Here is an 8,105-nt window from a genome sequence, read left to right on the forward strand (position 1 = left end):
TCCCTATACACTATGTCCCAGCTACATACAAAAAAGCTGAAGTAGTCACCTCAGACAGGGTTAATTAGGAGCCTCTTTCCAGAGACAGAAATCTTCCTGCAGAGTTTATCATGCACTGTCTACATGACATCAACATGCACTCCCATCCTGCTACTTACAAATGTCACCTTTTTAAAGCTAAGTGTACACCTCTGTATGCTTCCTAAGAAACTGATGTACATATTAACATACCTAATCTAACTAGCTTCTATATTCTAAAAGCATGCCTCAATTATTTCTATTATTTATATATATAACAGTGATATCTCTTCTCAACCTGTATTACTTTGTCAGAGGGCCAAAGCCTCATAACAATATTTCATATTGTTTTATGGTATTTTATGACTGGCCAAGTAAAACCAAGATTCCTTTTCATCTTTGTTTTCATGACTATCCGAGGAGGAGGGATTGCTAGATGGTTCTCTCCCCCATTCCATTCTCAGTTAGCAATCAAGTCATTAAATAAATTTTCTCACCCAAGTGCTTTTTTATCTGACAGCTAAAACATTGGGAAATGGGAATGGGAAGAATGAAGGTCAACAGGATTGTCTTTAAGGAGACAATCTGAAACTTCATCTGGTAGAAAAGGGCATAGCAGAGGAAATATTATTTTGTACCACGACATGGAATTATAATGTGTTCCAGAAAACCAGTGTTTCTCAGTCTTTTTTATCTCATGACACACATGTGGCATACTTAAATTAGGTTGATCAAAAAACAAAACAAAATAAAAACAAAAATGAGTAAAAAAAAAAAAAGAATATATACTGTGTTTTGAACTTCTTTCAAGAATAATTTAATTAATGATCACAAGTTTCTGTGGCATATGTAAGATCCCCTTATGGCATGTTGGTTGAAAAATCACTGCAGAAAGCTTGACTCTGGTTACACCTGGATACTGGGTGAGGCATGGTGGAAGATGTAGCCAGAAAGTTACTTACGGTCAAAACATCAAGGACTCTTTTATGTCATGTGAAAGGCAAAAAATGTAGTCATTCATTGGATCACTTACTGATTGCTCTTTTGAAAACCTGCCTAAACTGAGATTTAAGGGAGGAAATGAAATTGACAAAATTGGGTCTAATCATCTTGCATTAAAACTTGTTGTGAGCCTCCCAGCAGGCAGGCAAACCCTCAGAGCTTACTTGTGCACTGAGCAGGCAGAACTGTGCATACCAATGTGCCCTGGTTACCACTGCAGGCTCCACAAAGGGGGGATGTTGCCTTTTGATTGGCAGGATGTCTTGGACATGAAATCCTAAAACTTGTATTTTGTGAGGAAAATGCTTAACTTGGACCCCCTACCTCCGAGACTCCATGCTGTGTTGGGCTTAAATGCAGACCCCCACAGAGAGCATAGACACAGTCTGTCTTCAGTATAACAATTGCATATTCTATTTATTCCATTGGTACATTGCCTCTGAAGTTCAAATCCACTCACTGTTGTCAACTCTGACACTGTGTAAGCTGCTGTGGGGATCTGCCAAGTCAGGCATAGCTGGTGAATATGTAAAAGAGGAGGGAAGCAAGGAGTGGAAAGAAAAGGAGCTTTTAAGGGTCTTTCTTCTCTCCCTAAGAAGGACACTTAACATCCTTCCACCATATTACAAGCCTCTACCTAGATCTTTCAACATTGAAAAATCCCAGCAGACATAGAGTAAATTTTAACGCAACTGGCAAACTTAAGGAAACTTTAGTCTTCATGTAAAGCTGCTTCTAGCAAAAGAACTACCTGCACAATACACAGTTAGGAACAAATTAGAGAGGACTCAGGCTAGACTTGAATAAATACTTATGGGCTTGCAGCAGCACAAAAACTCAGAAGGAAGGGCAAGCAGTTTTGTAGTACCCAAATGGAGACAAGCTAACCAGAACTCGAAAGATGGGGATGCTTGCTATAACAGGAAAAAAAAAAAGGCAAGAGAAAGTGCTGGAGAGGTGTATACACTTAAAACCAGGGACTGGATTTACACATGGCTGTCCCTCTGTACAACTGTCTGTGGATAGAGCAGATTGCCCACCACTTAGAATTCCACGGTACATTATACATGCATGCAAGTGCACATACACATAGATATATTGTTATTTGCATTAAAATGGTTTACAGACAAATATCTTGATCAAATTAAAAAGCTTTTGCACAGCCAAAGAAACAATCATTAGTGCAAACAGACACCCTATAGAATGGGAAAAAAACATTTGCATGCAATACATCTGACAAAGGGCTGATAACTAGAACTTATGAAGAACTCAAGCAAATCAGAAAAAAAAATAACAACCCAGCTATAAAGTGGGCAAAAGATATGCAAAGAAACTATTTAAATGAAGATAGATTAATGGCCAAAAAACATGAAAAATGTTCAATGTATCTAATCATCAGGGAAATGCAAATCAAAACCACAATGTGATATCACTTAATTCCAGTGAAAATGGCTTTTATTAAAAAGTTCCCAAACAACAGATGCTGGCATGGATGCAGAGAAACAGGAACACTCTTACACTGTTGGTGAGACTGCAAACAAGTACAACCTCTATAGGAATTCATATGGAGATGCCCCAAAGAACTGAAAGTAGACCTACCATTCAATACACTACTGAGTATTCACCAAAAGGAAAAGAAGCCATTTTATCGAGAAGACACCTGCACTCAAGTGTTTATAGCAGCACAATTCACAATCGTAAAGATGTGTAAACAGCCTGGGTGCCCATCAGTGTATGAGTGGATTAATAAAACGTGGTATGTGCATAGCATGGAGTACTACTCAGCCATAAAAAATGGTGAACTAGAAAGCTGGAACATATTCTTCTTAATAAACTATCTCAATGATGGGAAAAAGTATCCAATGTATTCAATACTACTATGAAATCAGTATATAATCACCTACACATTCATAGGAATGGTAAAACATAACTATAGGCCAGAAAGGAGGGAAAGGGGAGAGGGACCCCTGGGGGGAGGGTGGGTTTTGGGGGATTCAACTTAATGTGCATAATACAATGAAACATTTCTATACCATTGAGAATAGGGTATGAATGTTTTTGTCACAACAAATAAGTAACCAAGGAGATGGTTATGTTAATCAGTTAGATGTAAGCATTCCACATTGTATATCAAATCAGCATATTGTACCCCATAAATGCATTAATGTACACAGTTATGATTTAATAAAGGATTTTTAAAAATTTTAAAAATGGTGAACTTACTCTTATAGTAACCTGGATGGAAATGGAGGCCATACTAAGTGAAGTATCATAAGAATGGAAAAACAAGACCCACATGTACTATTAAATTGGAACTAATTGATCAACACTTATATGCACATATGGACATAATACCCATCAAAAATCAAGTTGGCAAGGGGGAAGAAGGGGTGGGTAAATTCACACCTATCAGGTACAATGCACACTATCTGGGTTATGGGACACTTATAACTTTGACTCAAACCATACAAAAGCAATTTATGTACCAGAATATTTGTATTCCTGTAATATTCTGAAGTAAAAATTAAAAATATATCTATTTAACTGCTCCATAGGAATAATTCCTTGTGTTATTTAGGGAAACGTTGGCTACAAAGTGTTAAAGGAACTTCCTTCGATTCAATTAAAAATTCATAATACAGGTTGGGTGCAGTGGCTCAGAACTGCAACTCTAGCACTCTGGGAGGCTGAGGTGGGTGGGTTGCCTGAGTTTGGGAGTTTGAGATCAGCCTGAGCAAGAACAAGACCCCACTTCTACTAAGAAAAAAAAAGTAGAAAATCTAGCTGGGTGTTGGGGTGGGCAGCTAGAGTCCCAGCTATGGGAGGCTGAGGCAGGAGAATCATTTGAGCCCAAGAGTTTAAATTTGCCATGAGCTATGATGCCATAGCACTCTACCCAGGGTGAAGGATAAGATTCTGTCTCAAAAAAAAAATTATGATATACATCATGTTTTAAAAAAAAGTTTATTATCAGTCTAGTCAATCAGATATAGAGTCTATACCTCTACAAAATGAGATTACCTCTTATATGCCTTGAAAAATACATTATGTATTAATAATTGTCATCATTAATTAAGTATAGTTCATGGTCAATGGTTTAGTCAAATGCTAGTAACACTTAGGTTATCACATAAGGCCTCATTCCTTAATATGAAGTACGTCATCTAAGAATGTATAATTTGGTTGTGATAGATTATTGAGTAAAGCATTTATTATTTTAGTACCTCTCAGAAATATCTAAATATCAAAATGCCCCTCCTTAGTATTTTACCCAGCAATGTTTAAACACTGTCTTCCTGGATCTGCACACTCCAGGAGTGGAAGACTAAAAGTATCTGAAAAGAGCTATGTAAGCATGCAGTAAGCCACTCATATTAAATACCTATGGCAGAAACCCTTCTACCCACGCCATCCCTGCATCAGAGCCACTGAACATTGCTGCCAAAATTATGCCACCACAACCACAGATCTGAAGTGGACAATCCAAACAGCCTACCGCCTGGGATGATCCGTGAGGAGTCTGAGATGTGAGCCTACCCTAACCTGCCACTGTTTCAAGGATGCTAGCAGAGGACATGAGACTTCCGGGTCAGAAACCAGGGACTTATTGACAATAGCAGTAGTCAGAGTATCAGCATCTGTGTGGGTTCCCTGAGTCCCACCTCTTACAGGGCAATGTAGAAAGGGCCAGATGATACCAATGCGTGTAAGGGGATTGTATCATCAAAGAAGAACCACGTGCTTAAGAAACCTCAATATTTTGTAATGGGCAGTAAGCATGTCTGACCTTTGTTCCCTGAGGGAGAGCTTCCCTTCATCATAACAAACAGCAAACCAACCTGCCTTTATTCTAGAAAAGGACACTCTATCTCCCAAGTCTGTTTACTAAGCAGCATTGAAAAAAATATCCCAGAAACAGGGAGTCAACGAATCAGATTGTAGGATGAGCAAAAATGCAAAAGAGCCCTGGAGAACTGTCCCCTGATCCCACCAGCATCTGGGTTGTGTTTGATTTCTTACCATCCTAAATGGACATTCCAACCTTTCTCTCCCAAGCATCCTAACAACCACTCCCGCCTGGTTTACTGTGAGCTCTTCGATTTTCCTCTGCTTCCCCTTTGCCCTGTGCCAGCTTTCCTCAGGCTTCTTTTTCTGCTCATCTGTCAATGTCAGAGAGGCTCTACCCTTTTCTATCTGCAAGTTCTCTCTAGGTGATCTCATGAAGACGCCTAGTTTTAGATCCTAGCTCTATGGTACAGGCTCACAAACCTGCATCCTGACTCCCCTGAACCAAAGACCCACCCACCAAAATGCCCACTTGACGTTTCCACTGAGGTACCTAAGGCACATTCCACAGGTGAACGTGGCTGACGTAGAACACGTCATCTTGCCTCCCAATACTGATCTTCCCTCATTCTAATTTGTGGCTCAGGTTGAAAATTTTGGAGTTATCTTTTGATTCTATATTTCCTTTGTGCCCAAGCCCATAAATCAGTTTATCAGCAAATCTTGCCTCCTCTACCTCTGAAATGTGTTTAGAATCTCTTTTGCCTCTCTGCTCCCACCAAGACCCCTATAGTAATCTTCTAATGAGCCTCCTATTTCTATCCTTGTTACGTGGACTCCATTTCCCATACCCAGTTAGATCATCTTCTAAATATTTAAATCAAGTCACCTTCCACCTCAGCAAGAGCTCTTCTAATGTGCTCTGTTGCACGTAGTATCACATGTAAACTCCTTAGTGTGGCTAAAAGAGACCTCCCCCCTCCCCACAATCTTTCCCTGTGTCCCTCTCCAACCTCTTCTTATACCAACTTTCATCTTAACCTTTAACTTCTAACCTGTGGTCTGCTCAAGAAATAGAAAGAGGTTCATGCTAAAATATTAAGGTCACAATGTTCAATATTTGCCATCCCTGAGATCCCTCTACTCTTTGAATTTTGCATGGTTTTGTTCCCTTGTCATTTAGATCTCACTATGACATGTTATTTCATCCTAAAACAGTCATCTATCATTGTCAGGTCACATCACCTACTTTAATTATCTACATTATACTTATGAATAGTGGCCTTTCTTCAATGTATGAACTTAATCTGTCATAAATGTGAGCTCCTTGGGAACGAGGGTCTCCTTGTCTCCTTATCTTGTTCACTTTGGCATTTACACCATTTAAATAGTACCTGGCACAATAAACATTTCTTAATATAATAAATAAATGAATGAGTGATAATAACGTCTGTAAGAATTGGTAGGGGTTGGGGTTCCTTGGATAACAGCATAGATAATTAAAGCAGAAGGATTCTTTCATTACCTTCTGGCACAGTCTGATCGATCCATGTACATAAAAGGTATTTAGCCATCAGAAGGTCTTCATTTTGAAGATGAACTACTCTAACTTTTTTTTGCCTATACAGCAATTTTAAGCCACTTCCAGGTAAACATAGTTTCTAAGTGCCCTACTAAATAACCAATTATACTTTAAATTGAACAATGTTATAGAAATAATGCATAGACTGGACTTTGTTTTCTTATTTAAATTGATTCATTCAAAAAATATCTCTTGAGCATCTTCTATGTGTAGTCGCCATGTAGAGACCAAATCTGTGACAGTGAACAGGGCAGAAAAGACTCATAGAACTTTGGAGAAATAAGATGTGAAGCCAACCACTTAGAGCTGAGCACAGCTCATGGGCAGAGTATAAAATTCTTTTATGTTGGGAGGTGACTGTGGCTCAGGGAGTACGGCGCCAGCCCCATATACCGAGGGTGGTTGGTTCAAACCCAGGCCCAGCCAAACTGCAACAAAAAATAGCCGGGCATTGTGGCAGGCACTTGTAGTCCCAGCTACTTGGGAGGCTGAGGCAAAAGAATCACCTAAGCGCAGGAGTTGGAGGTTGCTGTGAGCTGTGACTCTACTGCACTCTACCAAGGGTGAAAAAGTGAGACTCTATCTCTACCAAAAAAAAAAATTCTTTCATGTTTATTTTTTATTTTCAAATTAGCAAAGCTACATTCATTAGCTAATATATACATTTCAAGAAGAATGACTGTAATATAATCCCTTGAGTTATTAGGAGGCCCATAAAAAATTTAAAATCTGTGCTGTAACCCATTTTTGAACACTCTGTGAACAGGTCTAAAAAAATGATCACTCTTTAATTCGACAATTTCTAGTCTACCGCTGTTTGGCCTTAAGAAAAACTTTTAATAACCTGCTGTCTCAATACCTTAATCAGGAAAACATATTAGCAAAACAAACATTTTCAAACCAACAGGAGATGATATAACACATGTAAAATCCTGGGGTCTTAGAAATCTAGTTTTTATGCAAAGCACTAAAAATGAGTGAAAAAATAAAAAGTTGCATCTCCTAAATTAGGTCATGAATGTCTATTATCACCTCTTTAAGACAATGAAAATATTTCTTAGAAGAAATAATACCAAGACATCCAAACCAATAGCTACGTGAATTGCATAAATGAAATGCTATCTCAGCTCATAAACGAGAATCCCTGGAACCACGTGGCTTTCCTCCTATCACTGCTTTCTTCCTTCCAATACCTTATATAGCCCTGATGAAATGGAATGGGAAAAATAACCTTGAAGTTGGCCATGATGGGAGTATTGACATTACAGAGTTTAGCCAGCAGTAGAATTCAGGGCCTTCCCACGTCCACTCTCTCCATACACCTTCCTCCGCTGTCCCCTAAGAGCTGGTTGTTAAGCCAGCACACCACTGATGCTAACCCACACTTGCTTATCCAAATCCTTCTTCCTATCAGTATAAAAACATATGCGCATGTAACTGGGAGCCCTGGGGTAGTGATGTTGGAAGGAAGCTTCAGACAGGTTTGAATCTGACAGATGTTCTGAGATGGAAGCCAGCTTGTGAAATCACACACCATCAATGAAACGTCATAGCTTGTGGAACAGTCTCTTCATGGGGAAAAAGAGAAAGACAGACTGGATAGGGAGGGGGAGAGAAGGAAAGAAGAAGGGAGAGAGTGGACGGGAGAGAGAGGAGAAGAGAGGGAGGGAAGGAGAGAGAGGGAGGGAGAGAGAGGAGAAGAGAGAGAGGGAGGGAG

Source organism: Otolemur garnettii, unplaced genomic scaffold, assembly GCF_000181295.1.
Source record: "Otolemur garnettii isolate 467f Iridium unplaced genomic scaffold, OtoGar3 scaffold00102, whole genome shotgun sequence".
In the NCBI taxonomy this organism is placed as follows: domain Eukaryota; kingdom Metazoa; phylum Chordata; class Mammalia; order Primates; family Galagidae; genus Otolemur; species Otolemur garnettii.